Source organism: Sciurus carolinensis, chromosome 7, assembly GCF_902686445.1.
Source record: "Sciurus carolinensis chromosome 7, mSciCar1.2, whole genome shotgun sequence".
Taxonomy (NCBI): domain Eukaryota; kingdom Metazoa; phylum Chordata; class Mammalia; order Rodentia; family Sciuridae; genus Sciurus; species Sciurus carolinensis.
Genome location: NC_062219.1, coordinates 46150846 through 46176112, shown reverse-complemented (window position 1 = coordinate 46176112; position 25267 = coordinate 46150846). Strand labels below are relative to the sequence as shown.

Below are 25267 nucleotides of genomic sequence, written 5' to 3'. Positions count from 1 at the left end.
ACAAAGTATTGTTTTTGACAGTGTGCACACAGATGGGTAGTTCTTAATGGATTTGACCATATATGATGAGTTTTCAGTCCTGGTGAATGTAAATCTGAGTTTACATATGATGTCATCATTTTAAAAATACAGCTGTAATTCCAATTATAATTAATAGTATATTTACAAAAGATTTAAATATAAGTCTGATTCTATTCTCTTTTAAATGATTTATTAAATCAAGATCTATTATACAGAAACTTATCTATTTTTTAAAAATGATTTACATTGTCTATTAAACAAAGGATACCTATTCTTGCTGTATTTGTTATTTTGTAGTTGCTGGTATTAGTTGTTGCCTAGATTTGCCTAAAACATTCACCAAACCTCGAGTATTAAGCTCACTTGATGATATATGGTCTCTTTTATAAGAAAGAGAAGATTAAGGAGTATAAAATCAGAAAAAATGAAATGGATGAATGAATAAATCATAAAAGGACTACATTTTTGTGAAACTGGATGTACTTTTATATCATTTTGTCAACTTCAGTGGAGGATGTTTAGGAGAATGGAGACAATAGAATAGCTAAGGTGCATTGATTCATTTAGTCTTCACAACAAGGTCAGTGCTCTTTTCCACATTTGGAAAAGATGTGACACTGAGGGTCAGGGAAATTAAGTAGCTTGTTCTTGGTTGCACAGAAATTAAAAGAATAGGCCAGGTTGAAATCACTCGGTGACATCCTAAAACCTAAAACCCAGGCTCAGGCATTGTAACCTGGACACCCATTCATTCATTCGTTCTCATTCTCTTTTTCTGTCTCTAGTAATTGTTATGTCTCCAAATGTCAAATATACTGTGAATCATATTGATTAAACTTATACACAATTTCAGGTCAAGTGACACAGAATGGACAATCATAAGTAGTTTCAATCCCATACTACGGAGAACATAAAACAGCAGAATAGACCATCTACTCCCTAGAGAGGCTGGGGGCCACCATCATGGACATGAAATTGCTTTTTACATGCATCAATTGAAATGGTCTCCGCATAGCAATTAGATTTAATGAAGGGAAGCTGCTGATAACCAAGACAGGCTGCCAGACCTTCTGTTGGTTATTTTTAGAGGAAATAGATTGTACAACCTATTTGGCCTCAATTCCTATCTCTTCAAAATTGCTTTTTCTTGATGGATTTTCGCTTTTTCTTCTGAATTAGAAAACAAGAATAAACTAAAGATTGTTTACTTGATAGCTTCAAACCAATGTTTTCATACAAAACTGGACACATGATTCTAAGACTTATTAGATATAACAAAGATTTGATAGATACAGGTACAACTTACATGTATGGACTATATATATACCTAGTACAGTTATGTGTATATCATATGCTTGGTAGCTTTTTGTTGTTAACTGTATGAATGATTGGGTCTTCATTCCATAATTTAAACCATATTAAACTGTAATTTTACTCATATTCCACTAATATTTCTTTTCCACTTTTAAAAAAGGTGACTAGAGGTAAAGAATCCATATATACAACATTCTTGGTGTCTTTTGATGACTGTGTGTCCTACCAATGATTGCCTTGAAAACTGTCATTTGGGGAAGGTGTTCAACCCTCAGTTAAAAGGACCTTTGAAGATAAGAGAGCAAACCTATTGTAAATGTTAACTGAGGACTGATTGGCTATTATATTCTGAGGTTATTCTGAAAATGAGATCTAAAAAGACATGAGTTTAAATGGGATTATGAAATGTCTTTAATTTGCATTTCTTTCACGTTATTTCCCCAAGAAAATGCTAAGTAGTCTACAGTAAGCCAAGCAAAATGTATCTTTAAAAAATAATGATAGAGTCCTTGCACTTTTAAGAATTTCTAATAAGAAATAAAAATGAGATTTTTGAATACATGAAAAATGATTTAAATGAAACAGGTCTACATGAAATTATATCAAACATTGAAAAAAATTTTGCCTCATAAAAAATCACATAAGAGATATTCTGACTTTAAGGAAGAAGTTGAGTATGATATTCGTATAAGTGAATAATAAGTGAGAAAGAAAACCCACCAACTCTAAGTTATACTAAAATAGTTGAGTCTTTCCTTAATATTCTTCAACAAAGAATTAAAGCAAGAAAGAATTTGTTTTAGGGGTTGAGGACTATTTGGTTTTTTTAAAGGCATTTTATTTATCATCTGATGTAGGATTTTGGGATGTGTCATATAGTTTTTCCATATCTCATGTTTATATTATAAAAAAGAACAGCTGGATTCTTTTAGCTATTTTATTTTTTTCCTGTTTTAAATCAGAGCATTATGTTTACAGATGGAAGTTGGGTTCATTTTGACAAATCATACATGCAGGGAATTCGATTTACTGCATTTCAGTCACTGTCCCCTCGGCCCTGCTTTCCCTCCCCCTCCCTCATTCTATCCTTTGTCTACTTCAATTTTCCTGTCACTCATTTATTTTTGGTGCTTTATACGTATACATAAAGGTGAAATTCCTTGGGGTATAATTATGTATGCCTACAATGTGATTTTGTTAAATTTATTCAGTATTTCCTCCCCTTTCCTGTCCCTCCCCCCCTCCCTCCCTATCTTTTCCTCCTTCTGTTCTACTGATCTTCCCTATATCTTATGGTATTTGGGTTCCCCCCACCAACTTTTTTCTCTTATATTAAGAGCAGCTAAATTTTGATGTCATGTGGTCATGAGCAGACTAAAGAGTTACAGTCAATACTCAGGGAGGAGGAGACTTTCCATAAATTTTCTTGCATAATTTATACTTTCCCATAAATTTTTATATTTAATTTGTCACCATTTGTCCAAAGAAACATCCTGAATTATTTTCCCTATGAATTTACAATGGAGTAAGATTCATTAAGCCATTATAGAACATTTTGAAAACAAAGGAATATATTAGCTAACAGAAAGATTTCCTTTCTTTCCTTTCTATATATGCTACTGTCTTCACCTCAGTTGGGTGCCTCTCAGGACTCATCTCTATAACTTTTCTAAGGTTAAGGAACTAGAAAAATAGTCAAAAATTCTCTGAAGGAAAATAGTTAATAAGTATTCATTTCCTTTATTTTTATTAACATACTTTTCAATTATTTGCTGTATAAAAGGGTGATTGTTTCTGAAATTCAGATATGGGTCAAAAGCCATTCTCTACCCACATCCATCCCCATGCCAAGCTTTGTTTTCAACTTGGTGCTGCTTTCTTGTACAGTGAAGTCATTCTTCCTTCTCAATAATCAATGAGGACTGATTCTTGTGAGGAAGTTATGTGGCATAACCATAATCATTTTAAACTTCATCCTAGACAGATGCTGCTAGCATTGTTGATTCCATTCTAAAGAATCAGACTCAATACTTTGAACAAATGCTTGAAAAAAACTTGGTGATTCTGGAATAATTTTGTTGAAAACATCTTTTTTTTTTTTTTCTTTGTACTTGGGATTGAACTCAGGGCCACTTTACCACTGAGCTACATCTATCACTTTTTAAATTTATTTAGAGACACGGTCTTGCTAAGTTACTGAGGGTCTCTCAACTTGCAGAGACAGGCCTCTAACTTTTGATCCTCCTGCCTCAGAGTCTCAAGTTGCTGGGATTACAGGCATGTGCCACCACTCAGCTTTAACTCCTTTTTTATGACTTACTTGAAGTGAAGGTGTAATAATGTACAGGAAGTGATATGATTAGTGATGTCAAGAAAGGTCCACCAGAATTGGAGGACTCAAACCCACAGCTCCTTTGCAGGTCTTAATCATTTTAAGTTAATGGAACTTGAGAAATTGGAAATTACTTTTGCATGTTAGCTTTAGGTGGTAGATTTGAAGTTCACCACCAAGGTACACTATGATAGCATCATCTTTGCTTCCCACGTATTTTGGTAACTTGCTGCTGAAGAGCTCTGGTCTGTTGTGCAAGTTGATAGACGTCTGAAGTCAAATGTGAATGAACCACATTGGACTTTGGTGGACCCATGAGTATGTAGTGGCCATTTCTATTAGGAAGTGTCAGATTCCCTTGGATCCTGCTAGAGACCTAGGGTGCTTAGAAATTTTAGTACTAATTCTATAAATAAATAATAAAGCCAGCATTCTGAACTTGTATTCTGAACTTTATAAACACCCTGAGAAAATTATCACGTTCTTTATCATGCCATATTCAAATTGGTTGTCTATAGTTATATGGTTTAGTTAGCTTTGCATCGCTGACCAGAATGCTCAAAAAGAACAATTTAGAGGGCTGGGGATATAGCTCAGTTGGTAGAGTGCTTGCCTCACAAGCACAAGGCCCTGGGTTCAATCCCAGCACCACAAAAAAAAAAAAAAAAAAAAAAAAAAGAACAATTTAGAGGAGGGAAAGTCTAATTTGGGGCTTTTTTCAGAGATCTCAGTCCATAGATAGCCAACTCCATTAAACTGGGCCCAAGGTAGCACATCGTGGGATAAGGGTCTAGCAGAGGAAAGCTGCTCAGCTCATTGTGGTGTCAAGAAGCAGAGGTAGTGGGGGAAGGGGCCACAGGGAAGATGTACCCTTCCAGGGCACACCCCCAGTGACTTACCTCCTCCCACTACACCCTACCTGGTGCAGTTATTACCCTATCAGTTCATTTAAACTAGGATAGATGGATTTGGTTACAACTCTGGTAATTTAATCATTTTACCTTTGAATATTCCCACATTAACAGGATTTTTGGGGGGGACACCTCATATCCAAACCATAGCATCATGCCATTTTTCTCTGTTAAGGACTACAATCAATTTATTTTCATCTCCGTATCTACTTCTTGGCTTCTCCATATAGATAATGATGATTGAATTACCCAAAGCACAGGAAACCAATTCAAGGTTATGTTTCCAATTAAAATATAAGGGAACAATCACACAACTGATCTAGATAATTTGGGATGAAGGTGGTGAGGACAGTCATGTGAATTAGTTGGATTTACTCTGGGGAAGAATCCTAAATTATTACATGGTCTTCCATTAGGGATTTGTAATGGAGTACAAAAGAATAGGAGTCAAATCCTGTGCCTCCAGCTTCTAGGTTAATGCTGAATCCATTCATTTGATCACATGGAACTTCCCAGAAGACAGGCTGAGAAGGTAAAAAAATACTGCTTTTCGTTATTTTAGTTCAGTATAATAAGTTAATAACATGAACTCATATTCCAATAATTGGTAACCTGCTCTCTGCAAAGTTAAGAGATATTCAGAGATAGGGCTGAAATAATTTTTAACTTGATTTTGTAGATGTTTTTCCTCTACTGCTAGTGGGTGTTTGATTTATACTGTCTTGCTTTGCCCAAGTCATGCAGTACTCAAAAAAAAAAAAAAAAAAAAAAAAAAAGCCATTTTGAATTCAAAGTAAAGAAACTAAAAAGTATTGCTATTGAACAAAGATTGAACTGGTTCTTTATATGAAGATCTATGTAAACTGACTAAAACTTTTCAGCTAATTAGAAGTAATGGAGGTTTAGTGTTACAATGCAGAGTAATTTCATAAAATTTAGGTAAAGATTTATCACCACAACTGTCTTAGATATGTAAAATGATGTGTTGATTTGGACTACTCAATTTTGCATAATTTTGAAAATAGATGAACATGAGTATAATTGAAGATTTTTCCTCTTGCATATAATTTTATAACTATTCAAATCATTTGTTTATAGTCTAAAATAAAATATTTAACTTATGTTACTTTTCATTATACCTTATAGAGTAGTGGTTACCAAAGCATGATTCTTAGGACATCTGAATTAGAATCACTTGGAGTGTTTATTCAAGATGAAGATACACTGAATGAGAAATTTGGGGTGGGGGAGTTCCAGAATATCCACTTTAATAAGCACCCCTTGATGTTTTTGTACAAAGTGATATAGCTACTGGAAATATGTTTTTATTTAATCTTGGGAAAGTACTTTTTTTGTAGCATTAGGATTTGGCTTATTTCTAATAATTATTTACTACTCAACTCAGTTGAAATATCATCCAGTTCATAGAATCTTCAAAAAAGCATATCTTCATTCTTCAATGTCAAGAACACATCTAAGCAAAAAGACAAGAGTAGTAATGGGGGATTAAATTGGATTGAAGTAAGATGAGAAATGGAGGTGAGAAAGTAGAAACAGGAAAGTGTCATCCAAGCTACTGCAAGCATCACAATCACCCCAGGGCTTTGTTGGACCATATCCCTGAGTTTTTGGTTCAGTACATCTGGGGTGTGGCCCAACAATTTGCACTTTGTCTAAGTTCTCAGGTGTATTTTCTCTTATGTTGTAACAAATCACAAATCACAAAATAGTGTTTCAAAACAACTTAGATTACTTATTTGCTTTGGAGGGCATAGGTGAACACAAGTCACAGTGGGCTAAAATCATGGTGTTGGCAGGGATTTTAGTCTGTCTCTCACACCAAATGATGCTGATGGTGCTGGTCCAGGACCATGCCTTGAACACAATGATCGATATTTCTTTCCAGAAGTTTAACAGAATTATTCAGTATATAGTAAATAGATGAGAACTTTTAAGGGCATTGGGAAGATTTGGGCCTCTTAAATGTTGGAAATGGAGAGATACTGGTAGAACAAAGTTTAGGCTAAGAGGGAGCTGGACAAAACTCCCCACAGGTGAAAGACTGGGCAAGCAAGGGCACTTGTTCTTGAGAGATGGGAGAAAAGAGGTAAGGAAGGGTCCAGTTCCTCAACTTGGATGAGTTCCATTTACTGAGGGGGAATTTGCAAAAGCAAACAAATAAGCAAACAAAATGACAGTAAGGGAGATGAACTGGCATTTACCCTACTGGAAGTTTAATGTTACTTGGTAGCTTTGAGTTTGAGCAACCAGACCAGAAGAATGGGTTTTCATCTCAGAAGATCAATCATTTAGATACAATGGCATAGAATGGCAATGCTTATTTTTAAAATAATTTAAGATTTTGCATGAGAGTCAAGGCCTGAAGAGCACAACTGATTTTTTTTTCAATTTTCCAAGATTATTTTAAAATCATGTAATTCTAGGATGTTTTAAGGAAATACAGAATTTTAGATTTTTAATCTAAAAATGCTCGTTTTTCACCACTAAGTCGCATTATTCTTACAGAAAAATTATTGAAATATGGTGACTAGAAGTCTTCCCATACAAAAGCAGTTTCAATGTTTTCCTTGAAGCCATTATATTTGGAAACCTTGGAAATACCAAAGATCAGCTGCTTATTAATCTGAAACACAAAATTAGACACAATGCATTAATAAATTCAGACCAGTTAGTGTATCTGCTAGGATACTTTTATTTACTGGTACACCCAGCCCAAAGTAACCTAATAAGAACCTTTATTATGTCACTAAAGGTTTTATATAGTCAGTTTCAGAAATGTTAAATTCAGGAGATTAATGACTCTAGAGCCCCAATTTTGACTCCCTCTTTGGTTGCAAGTAGCATGTCCTGAACAACATCCAAAGATAGAAGGAGCAATTCACTGACTTATAGTCCTTTTTTGTTTGTTTGTTTGTTTTAGTTGTAGGCAGACACAACACCTTTATTTTATTTTTTTGTGGTGCTGAGGTTCGAACCCAGGGCCTCACGCATGCTAGGCAAGTGCTCTACCACTGAGCCACAACTACAGCCCTACTTGTAATCCTTTTTGAAATGAAAGAAAAATTTCCAGAAGAATCCTGTTGTTCCTATACCTGACTTTCCTTCCTTGCTCTATCTCCTATGATCTCACCATGGTTATATCCCATGACTATGCTTAAACCATTACCTGGCAAACAGAATGAATTCAACATCCATTGATCAACATTTGTTGGATTAGAATGATTCTTATCCTTGGCTCTGCTTTTTTTGTTTTTAATCAATGCTTATACACAACCTAAAAAAATTAAATCCTAATTTCTGGAGGGAGAACTTAAGCAATGGTGCTTTTTTAAGGCTCTTCAGATGGTTCTAATATATAGCCTTGGATTGAGAATTACTGGTTCTCAGGACTTGTTAAAACACATTCGTGGTCCCGACATTCAGTTTCTGATTTCAGAGGGGAGAGTCAATAATTTGCATTTCTCACAAGTTTCAGATGATGCTGATACTGGTCAGGAGTTGGTATTTTTAGACCAACAGGATTGCAGATAGGTGATGAAGCTGCCCGGTGTTTGAGTGAAATCTGGCTTCTCTTAGCAAGAAGGGTGAACAGAAGCAGGGTCAGTGGAGGCAGCATATATCTCAGCTTACTTGTCCTAACCGCTTACCAGTAAGTATAAACTTTCAGTCTTATTCCCTGAAGGTCCATAGTTGTAGTCACTAACTTTGACCCTACATATGTCTACAATATTCTACAATGTATCATAAGAGATTTTATTAAAAGGGACATGAACTGGCTAGTGCCAACCATCTCTGCTGGCAAAATAAGCGTGAATTGGCTAGTTCCAACTATCACTGTTGGCCACCAAAGTCATAAGCAGCTCCTCTGTTATAAAATAACATACACATATATACCCACAAGTCATCCCTCTACATTTGGGGGTTCCATATACACCTGCAGGTTGAAAATTTTCAGAAAATAAAATTGCTTCTGAACTGAATAAGTAAATATTTTTTCTAATTATTATTCAAACAACACAGTATAACTATTTACATAACATTTACATTGCACTAGGTATTATAAGTAATCTATAAATGTATTAAAGTATACAGAAGAATGTGCAGAGGTTATATGCAAATACTATACCTTTCTATATGAGGGACTTAAGCATCTATGGATTTTGGTATCCACAAGGGTCCTGGAACCAATATCTTGTTCAGTTACCAAGGGATGAGTCTGTGCACGCACACACGCGCGCGCGCACACACACACACACACACACACACACACACTTGATTTTAAGAATTGGATGACTCCAGAGTTCATAAGTAGAAGATGGCTTTAAGTGACACTGTAGGTTTACACATCTTCTTGAGAGGGAGGGAGCATGAAAATGAAAATTTAAAAAATTAAGTGTGGATAAAATGCTTAGATTTAGGATTTTCTTTTTTTTTTAATTTAAAATTGAAGTTTCCATAATTTTAATTTAGGGAAGGTATTAGTCAAGAGTCTTCAGAGTCAGAAGCAATAGGAAATGTAGGTAGATAAATGGATATGTGAGAGATTGACTCATATGATTTTGGAGGCTTGGAAATCCCACAACAGGACATCTGCAAGCTGAAGATGCAGAGAGGCTGATAGTGTGGGTCAGTTCAAGTCTGAAAACCTCAGATCCGGGTAACCCAATTGTGTACTTCTCTGTCAGAGGCCCAAAGTCTGAGAATCTCCTGGGGCTTCTGGTGGAAGTTCTAGAGTTTCAATGCTAGAGAAGTTAGAGTTCTGATGTCCACGGGTAGGAGAAGAAGGGTGTCCCAGCTCCAGAAAGAAGCAAGTGACCTTGCCTTTCCTCTGCATTTCTGTACTGCCTGGGTCTCCAGCCAACTGGATGAGGCACACCTATATTGGGGGCAGATCTTCCCCACTCAAACCACCAACTCACATGTCAGTCTCTGGAAACACCCCCACAAACAGGAGAAGAAATCTTTACCAGCTTTCTAGGGATCCTTTCTAGGGATCCTTTAATCTAGTCAAGTTGACCTAAAATTAGCTATCACAGAGAATAAAGACAGCAGCAGACACAGTGCCATTCCTATGAAGGTTAGAGATGTGTAAGAAATAAAATTAATTCCACATCTCATTTCTCAGAGAAAGTAGAAGATGAGAAAGGGGGATGCAGGCTGGGATCAGCTCTCCTTTCCCTACTTCAGCCCAACTGGAAGAAAGCAAATGGCCCTTAATTTTAGTCCCTCTTTTGGCAAAAATAGTGATATTTGCTTTTGCTAGCATGCATTCGCTGCTTCTCAGTACACAGAAGGGTGAGGGAGATGAAATTTATTCAAGGGAAACATTATCTTGCTCAAGATGATTGGAGAAACCATGTCCTTAAGAAAGGACACCATTGGAAATGGTCTCTAGTTAGTAGGTACCTGTCAAGTGTTAGGACTTCTCCATAAATTATTTTATCAAAACTTATAACCATCCTGTGAGGTAGCCATTGAATAAACACTTTTTCATTTTATACTATAGTTTACAAAGGAGTGATACAAATACCACTAAGTAGAAATAAAATTCCATTGTTTTCTCTCAGAACAAGATCTCAGGCCAGCATTTAAGTCTAACTGTAAACAGCCACAGTGATACATACCTGTAATCCCAGAAACTTGGAAGGCTGAGATAGGAGGATCACAAATTCAAGGCCAGCCTCAGCAACATAGAAAGATCCTGTTTCTAAATAAAAAATAAAAAAGGGCTCAGTGATAAAGCATTCTTTGGTTCAATCCCTAGTATCAAATAGCTTTAAAAATAAACTGATTAAAAATATTCCATTGACAGTAGTTAAAATTCCATTAACATATGGTATATAACAGAAGTCATAGATAGGGACTGGGGAGATAGCTCAGTCTGTAGAATGCTTGCCTTGCATGCACAAGGCCCTGGGTTCGATCCCCAGCACCGCAAAAAAAAAAAAAAAAAAAAAAAAAAAAGAAAAAAAAATAGATATTGGAATAACCAAAGCTTAATAAATATTCAAGAGCCAATTTTGGCTTGGCTTCCTGTGTCATATTGAGATAAGAGAATTAAGATGCCATAAAATGATTTTCCATTAATAAGATTATTAGTCATGATTTCAGATAACACCAGCTGTGAAGCACACACATATACTTATGGCCATTTGTTATATTTACTTGAGGTCGCTTTATGTTTGTGGATATTAATCACTTCATTTGTATAACACACAACTCTTCTTTTGATCAATTTTGTTTTTAACAATTTCTCAATCATATAAAGGTAGCACTAAATTCTCACTGAAGGACAGAGCAACTCAAGTCTTCATATCATCTTCACATTATCTTGGAGGCTAACCAACATCAGGTTTGGAGTCTTTTCATCTAATAACTAATATTTCCTTGAATACATGAGAGTCAGAGAAATCAGATATATCTCTTTTCCAAGCTCCTTCCCCCTGAAATATGTTTAGGATCAAACCCAAAGAGATGAGCTATGCTACTAAAATTCCGTAGACTAGCAAAGAGTTACTTTCTTGAAGCTCCAGCTTGCCACTCAACTTTGACAGTTTTATGAGACACATACAAAAATAAAGCAGAAGATTGTCATAGCAATGATTAGCAAACCTCCTTGTTGGCTTCTCTAGCTAATATCTAGGTATTAAACTATTCTTTGCAGCAGGAATAATTATACTTATTTACCAGTTCTGAATTATTGAAAAAGTACAGTTTACTTGATGCTGTACACTTAGAGATGAACTCTGTTCCTTTTATGTTTGAAAGAACAGAGACTCCCAGTACACAGCAAAGGATCATTTATTCAAGAATTTTCATTTAATTAAAGATAACTTAATGAATTCATAATGTATTATGCAGTGAAGACTGAGGGAATCTAAGATAGGATTAAAAAATGCAAACTACTTCTACCTTCAGGTAGAGGGAAAACCTAAATTTCAGAGAAACAGCAACCTGCACTAAATCCTATCAAGCAAGTTTTATTTCCATTTGGCATTTATGTTACTTCTGTGGCACAGCAAGTTTGAGAACGTAAATCTTGCATCAAGAAGCTGAAATCTACTTTAAACAATGACAGTAAATTCTACACTATTGGATAGGAGTTAAGTATGAGAACTGTGTAAGTTCCATAAAAAACAAGTGTGCACATATACATACATATCTGAATATATTCATGTATATTTCTTACTAATGTAATACTATCAAGTTTTTAATAATTCTTTTCTGTTGTACCACTTTCTACCCCACCACCCATTTCCACTTTCCAAATTTTGTCTTAAGTGGTTGTAGCTCTTTCTTCAGGTAGTTACCACAGTATCTTTCAATAATATGCTTTTCCTTCTATTACCTTTTTAAAATTAATTTATCAGCTGAACTTCTTACTGTGATAAAGACTTAAATTTTTAAGTATTTTCCCATCTTCCAACTTCTCAATATGGTGCTATTACTATATGTGAAAAATATATTAACTTGTTTATTAGTATTTACATTATTGCTGTAAGTACTGGTCATGCAAGGCAGTTACTTGGGGGACTGAGAAGGAAGGATGGAAAGTCCAAAGTCAGCCTGTCTCAAAATAGAAAGGACTGAAAGCATAGCTCAGGGGTAGGGTACTTGCCTCACAAGTGTGAGGCAGTACCACAAATGTATACATTTACATGAAATTTATATATATATATAAATCTATACATATATAAATACACACATTACTACATGGTAGTATACTATGATGTTTCCTTTTCTACTTAAGACTTTTGTTTATCCTGGAGTTTCTAATTGCTCTTATTTCTTGCCCTATTTTCCCATTGGCTTAGCTCCCTTTTTTTCTGACTTTATCATATTAGGTATTAGATATTTCACCACAAGCTCTTTTTCCTTTTCTGGATCCTTCAAACTTTCAGCTCCAATTACAGTTGTCCCTAGACAACAGAGTTGTTGATTGAAGGGATTTAATTTTAGGTGTTTGAGCTGAGTTTACTGTTCCATTGAAAACCTAGAAAACCAGATTATAATTCCCTTTTCCTCTCTGTGATTGTTCAGTTTTTTTTGTTGTTGTTTTTTTTGTTTTTGTTTTTTTGTTCTTTTACATTAGAAGAGAGCTTGCCTGGGATAAGTAGATACAGAGCTACCAGGCATCTTTTGAATGGTGATGGGAGAGGGAAGATGGAGCTCAAGGTCTTCTCCATACAAAAGCCCCCTCTGATCTGATGGGATAGTAACTACTCCTCCATACAATTTCTCTTTTCAAATTTGTTCACATATCTTGTTCTCTGATGGCCTCTCTTGCTTGCTCAGTTATGGTTTTATATATTTTTATATCCTTTACCAGCATTTAGGTGATTACTCTATAGAGAGGAAAGATACCATATTTTTCAAGTCTTGTATTTAACCCAAAGTCCTGAACTTTGTTTTTAATAAAGTTCTCAGGATAACTTTTCTGTACTATCCTCTGAACTACTGAGCTGAAGTGTGGAATTCGCACAACAGTGATTAGGAAGGGAGCAGGGAGATGCAAAATAGAAACCACTACTGCTGGGAAAGCTTTAAATACTTCATTGCACTGAGTTTTACTGCTCATAGGAAAGACTAAATTATACTTGAATATTAAGATCTGTGACTTTGGAGTCAAGACAGCCTAGATTTGAGTCCTGGTTCTGCTGTTATGACTTGAAGGTCCTTTGGAAGTTGCTGAAGCTCATGAAATTTCAGTTGCTTTTCTGTAAATTGAGCCTGTTGATCATAAATATCTCATGGGGTTGTGGTGAGATCAAATGAGATAATGCTTACAAATATCTTAGTCTTGCTCTTGAACATAGTAAGCACTTACCAAGTGTTTACTATTATTAGTTATTAAGGTAATCATACCCTTACTTAGTGTTGTAAGGAGCAAAGAAAAATATAAAATGGTAACTAGATTTAGATAAAACATGAATAATATATCAGTTACAAAATCTATCAGTTATATAACCTCAAATAAAAGTAAGGTAAGTAAAACTTTATGTAACGTAATTGAGCAGACATATGTTAATATTTTTTCAATGCTGATAAGAATTTACATATACATATTTATATATAAATTTAAGCATATATATATATACACACACATACATACATATACAGTGTAGCCTGATATCTTTTTTTAAGAATACCCTTTACTATCTAATGATATATATATTAGACAAATTAGCCTTTTGTTTAAACTGGTCCATTTAAGTTGATTTACAATGTAAATAATCCAAAAATAATTGATCATATTAAGAGTGAAAGAAATGTGGTCCATTTTTCTATTGTTCCAATATGAGCAAATCCAGGGAAAAGCTGCTTATCAAAATTTAAAAATATGCCCTGCTGATTATATAAGTCCAGTTAGTTTAACTTTTCCCCATAGACTTTTTTTTCCATTTATCGTAGTATATTATTTTAACATTTATTTTTTTAATTATTTTTTTATTTTTACAGATGGCATTATGATTCCTTGTACACAAATGGGGTACATCTTTTTGTTTCTATGGTTGTGCACAATGTAGATTTATGCCATTTGTGTAGTAGTATATTTTGAGGAGTATGCCCTACAGTGGGGAAGGAGCTTTCTGCCAGAAGTTGGGAAACTTGAGTTCTGATCCCCTTCTGTTGCAGATTGCTAGTGCATCCTTTCTGTTCCCTTTCTGTTCCCTGAAATGCCTTATGTGATGTGAGATGGTGATACTTCTTTCAGGTTCATTACCATCATCTCAAACTGTTGCACAGAAAACTATACCATTCCCACCTGTATGAAGAAGGTAGGGTAATTCATGTTGTGCAATGCAGTGCTTTTGTGTTCCCAGCATGGAATTGATTCAGTTCCTTTTGTTTCAGCCTTCCTGTCAGGTCTTCTTTGCAAAAGCCCCTGAGCCTGTGCATGTCCTTCTCAAAAACACATCCTAAACTTAACATAACTGACATTTGTCATCTCCATTGATGGGTTGGCTCTCCAGTGTTCTTAGATGTTCAGTCTGGGATCATCAGGATCAAAATGTTGTTTGAAGTTCTTGCGTTTCAGCATAGTACAAAGAAAATTGATCTGGCAGTTATTCAGTGATTTTAAGATATGCAGATTGAAAAAAGTAGTTTATTTGATGCTTTGCTACCTAAGTGTGGGAGCTTGGCTTCCCAGTGCTCGTGAAGCCCCTCTGTGTCTATGTAGTTTAAATGCATGTAGTTGGAATGAAGCTGAGGTCTGCTTGAGGACATGGTAATTGTTTAGTGAGAATTTTTTATCTTTAATAGAATTTAGTCAGTCAATTGAATTCTTCTCAAATCTAGTCAGGATTTTATTTGTATTGATCAGAGCATGAATGAGATTCATAGCATTTCTCACATCTAATTATACTTCGGAGGATTTTAGTTTCTTCAGTGACTCTGCATTAATTGTCACACTACATTAATAATGATAGAATAACAACTTAAATCTACATGATAAGTGGGAAGTAGTGTTATTTCTAAAAGAAAATCTGTTATTAATTTTATATTAGCATCTTCTTAGCATTACTAAATAGTCCATCAGGTTTTGTGGTCACACATCCAGATTTTTTACTTCCAGAAAGATTTCATAACTGTAAACCAAGATGCACTGGGAGTCTAATGTAAAGATTAAGATGACAAATATTGCAATTAGATACACAAACAGCATTAAATCCCTGACTAATATCATATTTAAAGCTGCATTTGTATTTTCGTTTGCACATTAGTCTCTGAGTTGCAGCACATCCTGTTTTACAAATGTGATATTTTTGATCTGTTACTGATTTCTTTTTGGAAACAACCTGACTGCACTTTGGAGATGATCGTAGTGCTGAATGGATATGGATTTTAACATGTATATCTTACACACATACTTATGACTTTTTGATGGGCAGGAGAATAATGTTTCTATTATTAAATCTATCAGGAGTTTCCTTCATGGGAAAATGAGTCAAATCAGATGTTTTTCTTTGTCTCATATAGGGTTGTTTTTAAAAAATATAAACCATCAGAAAAACATGGCTTTTCTTTAAAAATGGGAAAGCTCTGGCAGTGCAAGCCTGTTTCTACATAATGCTTCCCCTGTGAATGGAACAGGTACGCTATGACCCACCTCTCCTTGCCATCTCTTCAACACCAAGGCCCAGTGTCACTTTCATTACCAAAAACTTACTATGAGTCTGGTGGAAAAATCAAATTATCTAGTTTGAGAATTGCTCATGTATGATGCCTGTTTGACTCTTGTATTTGCTTAAACTTCTGCATTATACCATTATTTTCTGGTGTTATGCTTGGAAAAATTTTCCCACCCCCAATTAAATAAATTTTGGTCCATATTTTCTTTGGGTATTTTTAAGCTTATTATTTATATTTGAAGATTTAATGTATTAAGAATTTGCAGGGCTGGGTTTGGAGCTTAGTGATAAAGTGCTTACCTTGCTTGTATGCCTTGGGTTTGATCCCTGCAATGCAAAAGAGAATTTACCTATCATCTATGATAATGAGGTTGAAGCTTTATTTAACCAATTATCTCCAGCATTGTTTATTAAATAAATCATAGACTCACCATGAATTAGAAAATACTGTCTTTATTGTGTACTAAATTATTATATACAACTATCTATAATTTTCATTGATAACATTGGTTCTTGTACTCCCAATAAATTGTTTTAATTACAGTCTTTTAAGATTTCTCATAATTATTATTTATAAGGTCAGTTTTTTCTATTTCTTGAAACTTTCTTGACCATTTTTATGTAGCTGTATTTTAGGTTTACATTAGAATGACTTTTCAAGCCTCCCTGCTTTCCATCACTGACATTACTGTTCTCAAAATCTTTTTTTTATTATTAAGAATGGAAATTTTAATGAGTTGATTAATCAATCTTTGGAGAACTTAGACCTTACAGTTTTGAGTATTTATAAATGAAGTATGGCACATTCTTCATTGTAAATAGTAATACTAACAAGACATAGACTCAAACATCCAGAGCCCTGTGCAATAGCATCCACTTGTAATCCCAGCTATGGAAGAGATCAAGACAGCTGGATTGCAAGTTCCTGACCAGATTGGGGAACTTTGACCCTGTCTCAAAAAAAAAAAATGAAAGGGACTGGTGATATACTTTAGTTATACAAACACTTGCCTATCATGTCCAAAACCCTAGATTCAGTAGTTTGGAAAAACAAAAACAAAAAGCAGCCAGGTACAAAATGCAGGGACAGCAGAGAGCCCAGTTTGGTCAGAACTGCTGAGGAAAGACTCTGCAAAGATTAGGGGTAGGACCAAGATTGATGGATGGATGGGTGGGAGCATACACAAGTAGTAGATTCATAGAGAACTTCTTCTTCTTCTTTTTTTTTTTTCCCTTTCCCCCAGTGCTGGGAATAAAACCCAGGGCTGTGTGCATGCCAAGCAAGTACTCCATCGTGAGCCACAGTCCCAGCCCCCATGTAGAACTCTGTGTTGTGAACAATGCTCTGCCATAGTTTTCCGATGTATCTAATTGGCAAGTATAAAAATGGACATAACCATTTAAGTACTTTATGAGAAAAAGAAGTAAATGATCTTTGAGAACCTGAATGGAGAGAAGTTAACTGGCAAATGGAATGGATGAATTCTGCCCAGTGTTCTTGTTTTAAAAACATTTTTGTCTGATTGACCTTATAATAAGACTTTTGGGGATTTTCGTTTACTCATCATAACATCAAAAATGGCAACTAGTGTTTGACCTCAACATATCAACATAAGATCTAAAAATGCTAGAGAGTAGATTAAGATGGTTGTATTTAAAGCTTTGTCAGCATGTTGAAGGGAATGCAGAGCTACAGCTGGCCCTAGAGGTTTCTGTGACAGGCACAGTCTTCAGACTTGGAGATAAATTAACTGCATTTAATAGTTGAGGAAAAGAATTCCCAGAAAGCTCTGAATCAACAAGAAATCACAGTCTAAGTTCTTCCCATCCAACCATAAATGTATTACTAAAACCATTTTTCACCTAGTCTGGCTGTGTTTTAATTTTCTAGCTCACTAAGTTTGTCTCAGTAGAGGGTTAAGCTTGCCATCGGTAGTCAATTTAAGTTCTGTCTCTTGGGGTTAAAAAAAAAAAGAATTCAGAAGGCAAGTGTCTCTCTTTAATTGATGTCCTGCAAAGACTAAAGCTTTGGAAACTGTTTTGTTTAATGGCTTCTCATTTCACTGATGTCATCTCAGAGGCATAACACACAGATGGTGGGGCACTTTTTTATTTTTAAATACATGGGTGAGAGAAATACTCAGAGCTTATTCTTCCTATATTTCTATTCAAAGTTTAAGGAAAGAATGTAAAGCAAAGCATATGTCCCCACATAAAGCTAGCTCACTGAATGAACTGAAAATTTTTTAAAAATTGAAAGCTATACAGGACATTCATAAAAAGATTTATCATCCTTTACCTTTATCATACTACTTTAAGATGTGTATCAAAGCAATTTCAAAAGAGGAGCAAATTTATCTGTTCTATTTTGGTTGTTTTGCATTGTGAAAAGTCTTAACAAATATATGCATTGGAAATGATGAGGAGAAAAATGAAATGTATTCTCTATTACAAAGTCAGACTGAGACTCAAATGGCTTTACAGTTACATGCAAGGTTCAGTAGGAAATTAGAGCTTGCTTTAAAAAATAAATTAAAAATGTGTACAACTGACCTTATCCTGCCCCTTGACACTTTAGTCCAATGGTGGTGGATCACTGTTTGATTTTACTGTTAAACAATCCTAGTTAAAACATTGTCACTTGGAGTAGTTCGTGCAGAGTTGAATCTGTCTGCACTCTGTTTTTCCATTTCACTGGTCCTTCTCTACTTCCTCTCCACCCCAAGTGGCATCAGGGTGCAGGAAGAAGCCAGTGCCCCATTGCTGCTGTCTTTTGAGTCCTAATTGACCTCTGTGAAAATGTCCCTCAGCCTGTCTAAACCCTGCGTGTCCTGAGCCACAGCTGTTTGGAACTGGGTTTTTGTGGCATGTCTTGTGAGAATCCACTGCTGACCTCCATTGTCCTTGACATGACTTCAAATGTTGTGTAGTCTCCTGGCCCTTCAGTCAGGCCATAAGGGTCTACTTATTAAAAAAAAAAAAAAAATTATTGTGGTAAAATACATATATACACCATAAAATCTAATATTTTAACAATATTTAAGTGTGCAATTCAATGGCATTAAGTACATTCAAATGCTGTATGCTGTCACTACTATTCATTTCCAGAATTTTGTCATCCCAAACAGAAACTCTGTACACATTAACTACTCTGGGGATCTCAAATAAGTGAAATCTTTCTCTTTTTGTATCTAATTCACCTAGCATGATGTCTTTAAGACGCATTCATATAGAATGTATAAGATTTTCATTCCTTTTATGATTGAATATTCCATTGTGTGTGTGTGTATAGTATTTTGTTTATCCATTGACTTGGGTTGTTTCCATGTTGTTTTGGCTAGTGTGAATATTGCTGTTATGAACACTGGTGTACAAGTATCTGTTTAAGTCACTGGTTTCATTTTTTGGCTACGTACAAAGGAAGGGAATTCCTGGATGGGGATTTACTTCTTTATTCTACCTTTATTCTACCTTATTCTTCCTTATTCTTTTACCTTCTTATTGTACCTTTTGGAGATTCAGGAACTTGGAGAAACTTATTCCATGCTTGACTGAGGTAGGCAGAATATTGTGAGTCTGTCTTCAAATCTGACTTGACATGTTCCTCAGTCTTTTCTCATATGTCCTTGGTGCTGGCTGCATGTGGGTACTTGAAAGTTAGAGTCATTCCTTGGACAAAGTAACAAACAACTTTCCCTGCTCTGTGATTAAAGGTTAGAGGTTTCTCTTCCAAGAGGGGACACCTCAAGACATTCACATTTCCTCACCTGACTCTCACATCCTCTCCTTTGTCTTGTCCACCAGTAGAGAACATTATACTTTCCCTTGTTGTTACAAGGAATTTTACCTGCACCATATTCTTTTGCCTTCTGTGTTAAGGCTTGAAGAAAACTATGCTGATATCTCACTTTGCTTTTAATATGTAAGGGGACTCTTAAAATTTAGAATGTCTTTATTTTCAATAAAGTCAAAATTTCAAAATTGTTGTCTCACTCTGAAGATTAAAAAAATTTAACTTGAAACTCATAGCTGAGTTCACTTCTTTCTTCCTGGATGGTATCCACCAGCTCTTGAAATAATACTGCCATCAATTCAATAAATTGGGAATTACAAGGGAGGAAAAAATATATCAGAGTAATGTATCAAAACTACTCTTCCCAGTACATTAGCAATACCATTTATTTGGTCAATGTCTGCTCAGCTTCTCTTTGCTCTCATCCCACTACTTTAGCTCTGATTTTGGTGAAAGCACTCTGTTGGGGAGAGCTAGTGGGAACACATTTGTCATGAGTTCTGGAGAGAGGTCTTAAAGTCTTCTATTTGTGTTTGTACATAGGGTCTGATTTCAGATACGGTGGACATTGTCAGGTCAGAACACATTGTGGGTAGAAAGCTTTGGTACACATCTTAAGGTAGTATGATAAAGGTAAAGGATGACATATCGGCTGCTTGGTTAAAAAAAAAAAAAAGAAAAACAGGTGGAGCGGTTCAGAATACTATTTTGTGTGATTATTGATTTCTAATGGCTTTATTGTGACCTTAATTGGGCCATTAGAGGCTGAGCCAGGTTTGAAATAAAATGGAAGTGCTTGTAGCATATGCATGAGCTCTTCTAGGTTGATTGAAATAGTGATTGGGAAGACAGTGGGAGTCCTTTCTGATGTGCTTGGGTTCCTAGTGGCTAGGAGATAAAATGCATCATGACCTTGCAGGGAAACAGTAAGCTATCCTGAGTAGCATTTCTACTGCCTGCAGCCTGGAGAATAAGGCAGAAAAAGCTGTTAGCAGTTGGCACAGAGAGTAAAAGCTAATGAAGAAATCAGCAGTGTTCCTGACAGCACATCAGTGGCCTCCTCCTTACTTTGCCAGTGTTTGCCTGTAATTCTAACTCTGAGCCCCCTTTTCCTCTTTGTCTAAGCCCTTGTCTAAGCATGAGAAGTTGGTTAGTCAAGGTTCTCTGCTCACCTCTTCATCCTGTATAATTTTGGAAACTCAGATTCCAATGGAATCTTCTCTTAAATATTCTCTTCTCCTTTACTATTATTTACCCCACTTTGGTCCATTGAGGTTTTCAATGGTAGAAAGATAAATTCTTCTCTTAAAAAGCATTTTATATTTAAGATAAACATGCAGAGTTATTAAGCAATAGTTGGACTCAAAGAGAAAAGACCAGAATGATGAAACTACAGTACCTGATCTGTTCTTGTTTTATGGATAGTGTGACCTGGCCCATTCATTCAGACTGTTTGTCCAGGCTCAGCACATGTCACTGTGCAAGTAGATACTGGTCAGTACCCAGGCTTCCAAATTCCAAGAATTCTTAGCCCATTTATCTTAAAAGTCTCTTTTCCCTGAGTCCTCCCTATGGCTATGAACATAGATTCACCAAGGAAGGCATGGCTCATCATTGAATCCAGTTAGTCTTACACTTGAATGATCACAGATATATCTCAGGGAGCCATAAAAACCTTTAAAGACCCATTGAATCCAAATCTCCATCTCTCTCTCTCTCTCTCTCTCTCTCTCTCTCTCTCTTTCTCTCTCTCTCTAGTAATCTATTTTTTAAGAGTGCTCCATGATTCTAATGATCAACCAAATTGGGATTCTTCATCTTTAAATATAGTACCTGTCTAAAACAAGTAATTCCTAGACCTTAGGCATACATCCAAAACATTTATAATGCTTTTAAAAATACATGCTGGAGGCTCACACTTTGTGGAAAACTTTGTGGAAAGCTCATCAAGATTGGCGCCTAGGCAATTATAATTTTCTCAAAACCTGAATAGGTGATTTTTCTTCAAAACTCAATAGATGATAAGAACAAAGTCTTGTTTTAGTGAATGACTTAAGCTGTGTTTATCCTATTATAGAATGCTAACTACTAGTGATAGAAATGATTGAAATTTGAAGGACTCAGGGAGCACTTTTTAAAAATTAATTTTTCCCCTGTGGCGGCACTGGAGGTAGAATCAGGGGTGCTGCACCATTGAGCTACATTCCCAGCTCTTTTTTTTTCTTTCTTTCTTTTTTTTTTTTTTTTTTTTGCTTTGAGACAGGGTCTTGATAAGTTGCTGAGGGTCTTGCTAAGGTGCTGAGGCTGACTTTATACTTGTGATTGTCCTGACTCAGCCTCCGGAATTGCTGGGGTTACAGGTATGTGCCACTGCACCCAGATTCAGGGAGCCATTTTTAAAAAATTATAGGAGCAAACAGGGCTTAGAGTTCACTTCCATCAGGACACTGAGCAGGGTGGCTCCCCAAAGTGGGAAAGGAAAGAACTGCTAGGTGGGAAGAAACCAAACAAACAAATGAAAAGTCCCAGCAGCTCTTCTCAAAAGAACAAACAGAATGATTTATTCTGCTTGCCTCAAGTTCTAGTATTCATTAAACTATCATCTGTGGGAAGTCACACATCAGGCACTTATGGGCAAGGAGGATAAGTTTCTTACATGGCTGCTGTTAGTGGCCTGTTGAGAAGGATGTGTGACTGAAATGGAAACCAAATACTGCTACCTTTATTAATATCAACCTGAACTGATGGAGTATGCAAATGTGTGGAAAGATACTAAAAAAGGCACTTTATAATCCTTTTCAAGATAAGTGGGCTGACCTAAATTATAATGATTATATTTTCCTTTTATATTTGTATGCAAATGTATTTCTGTACTGAGATTATGACCTTGAACTTGAACCACCTACAGCTTCCCAAACCTGTTAGTGATGCTTATAAGAAAAGAAGTAATGAGGAAATGTTAAGGTAAAAAAAAAAAAAATGTAATTCAAAATTCATTAAAATTATCCCTGAAGTACTTCTTTCCCAGATGTTAAAAGCAAATAATTAAAGGAATTCCTTTTTACTGAATCCAGTCATGCTCTCATGTTGCTATTTTAAAGTCAAGGTCAAAAAATAATTGAATACTTGGTTCTCTGTTGCCCTTTAAAAATGTTCTGTGATGGATTTTGATTAGTATTTGGCAATATACATTGCAACTAACATTTGACTTCTGGATACAGATGAACAATAATTTGCAATTTAGTGATCACTAATTAGCATAATTTAAGGAAGATCATTATTGCCACTTCAGGTTATAAAAGACATCTTTCTTAGCTTCACTAATGCAAACTCTTCTGCTCTCCAGATTTCACCATTTATACTTAGGTTATTTGAATGACCTTAGTTTATCTGAATAGAGTTGGAGCCTTGGCCACTTTGCTGTCTACTGCTACACTACACATAACAGTGGTACCTGCCAAGCTCTGAATGACAGGTACTATTCTATGCCCTTTTTTTTTCTGCTTAATTCTGAGCATTCTGATGACATAGATTCTTTGGTTTCCCCATTTTGCATATGATGAAGTTGAGTCTTCGTTTAAGTAACTTGCTCAGAGTCACATGACTAATGAGCCCTGGCCACAGCACTCCCATCCTGTTCTCTCTGACTTCAGAGCCTAAATCCTTGATCTTCAGGTTCTTGATTCTCTGCAACCCAATGATTTTATTATTCATGATTATTATATATTATATATATTATATATATATTATATATATATATATAATATATATATATATATATTTTTGTGTGTGTGTGTGTGTGTGGTACTAGAGATTGAACCCAGGACCTTGCTCATGCTAGGCAAGTACTTTACCACTAAGGTACATCCCCACCCCACTCTTGTTGCTTGAGACAGGCTTTCAGTAAGTTGCCAAGGCTGACCTCAGACTCATGATCCTCTTACCTCAGCTTCCTGAGTAGTTAGAATGACAGGCATGCCCCACCAGGCCCAAGAACTTTATAAAAAAAATTTTAAAAAGAAGTTTAAAGTTTAAGTGAGGAGTTTGACCTCATAAATCACTTGTATTCCCCCAATCAGCTTGTTTTTTCATGTTAAACTGGAATAGATCTTTTAAAGATGTAATTGAGATTCATATTTTAGCTCTAGTTTTACACATGTACATTCATAGGCATTTCTGAACATTTCTAAACAATACAGGCTGCTCCTAGAATTTCTCTCACCTCTGCTTGTATGATAATATGTTAAATGAAATGCAGAATACTTTCAACACAATATTTGCCTGCAAATATTTTACCTTTAATTGGATAAAAGGGAGCCATGTTTTATTCCACCTAAATCTTGGCTTGCCTGAAAGCAGGTCAGGCAAGTTCCCACAAGGGATTGTCCCAAACCATCCCCAAATGGGACCTATTGTGATTCCAAAGAAAGAAGCCCTAAACACCAAGGCAGCCAGTTCAAAGCATTTATTAGAGGAACTGACTTCCAGAGTACTGCAGCTCATCTTTGTGATGGACAGTGAGATGTGAGATAAAGGGATATTCCACCTAGATATGTCTGCTACAAAGGAGTCAGGGTATGCAGTGTATATGAGAGTGTGAGGAATTTTATCTCAGGACCAAGGCCAGTTTTTCAATGTTTGGGGCAATAAACTAAACACATTTTCAGTGCCTAGGAGTGTTAAAGGCCCAGTGTGGGCTCAAGCCTACTGGGTAAAACCTGCAGCTGGTTCAGTCACAGAGCTGCCAAGGCACTCTGCAATCTTCAGTCAAGACACAGAAAGAAAGTGTCGGGGTGACAATAGAACCCCTATAGGCAGGCAGAAATATAATACCAAAAAGTATGGTATGTGAAAGTCTCACTAAAGTAGTAATACCCATACAAAAATATGGGCTTCAAAGGTACATGATGATCCTGTTTCTGGCTCAGGTAATAGCAAAGGCCGAATTGCAGAAGTCATTGAAAGAACTGGGAGAGTATTAAAGTATTGGTAGATTATTAAAAGACAGTTAAGGGTCAGAGGTGGACAGTTGTCAAGGTCTTAGGGAAACTTGTTCCTTGAGTTGAGATGCTTTCCCAGTTCCAGGAGACTCTCCAGGCTGTCTATTGGGAACTGTGAAATCTCATCACTTCTGTCCCTAATTCTAAGGAGCCTTGAAAAGGTTATACCTTTTCCTGCCTTTAGCCGACATCACATTTACTGGGAGTCACTGATTAAGTACCTTTATTCTTTGATTTATTTTACTACTTCCTCTTCCAGCTGTAGTAACCTGAGAGAAGGTGATCCATGTGTGAAGCAAAACGTGGGACAGGCAGGCAGAAACTAGGCCACACACTCCTTCCTACCATCACACCATTTCCACCTGAACACTCTTCTGCTCAACCACTAAGGCTCTCCTAGAATTTGTGTCTCTATCAAAGGATCCTAATGAATTTCTTCCCTCTAAGAAGAAGCCTCTGATATAGGAGTGTCCTCCACAAGGTGTTGCTACCATAGTCTACTTTCAGAACCTCCCCCTGATCTGACATATTTAGGTCCTGCCAGTTCCAGCTTAGACCAAATTCCCTGGTGTCTTCCTGGTACAAATTAAAAATGAAAGAGCACCCTCCTTACAAGTCCATTAAGGATGTTCTTTGTATGAAACCTATTTCAACTAGTTACAAATTTAGCTAAGTGTGCAGTCATCAGCTAAGTGTGCAGTCATCCAGCCTCTGGCTTCCTGTCACCCTTCAAGCTATGC

General features: G+C 36.0%; 1 protein-coding gene and 1 non-coding gene across 3 annotated transcripts in view; one reads left to right on the top strand and one right to left on the bottom strand.

Annotated features, from left to right (window-relative positions):
- The window catches only part of Slc35f1 (solute carrier family 35 member F1), a 527643-nt gene that overhangs the window by 142841 nt on the left and 359535 nt on the right, over positions 1–25267 (top strand). The gene's annotated exons all lie outside the window — the stretch shown is intronic.
- Trnaa-agc (transfer RNA alanine (anticodon AGC)) lies at positions 7554–7626 on the bottom strand. The gene has a single exon. It is a non-coding gene; the product is annotated as a tRNA-Ala (tRNA).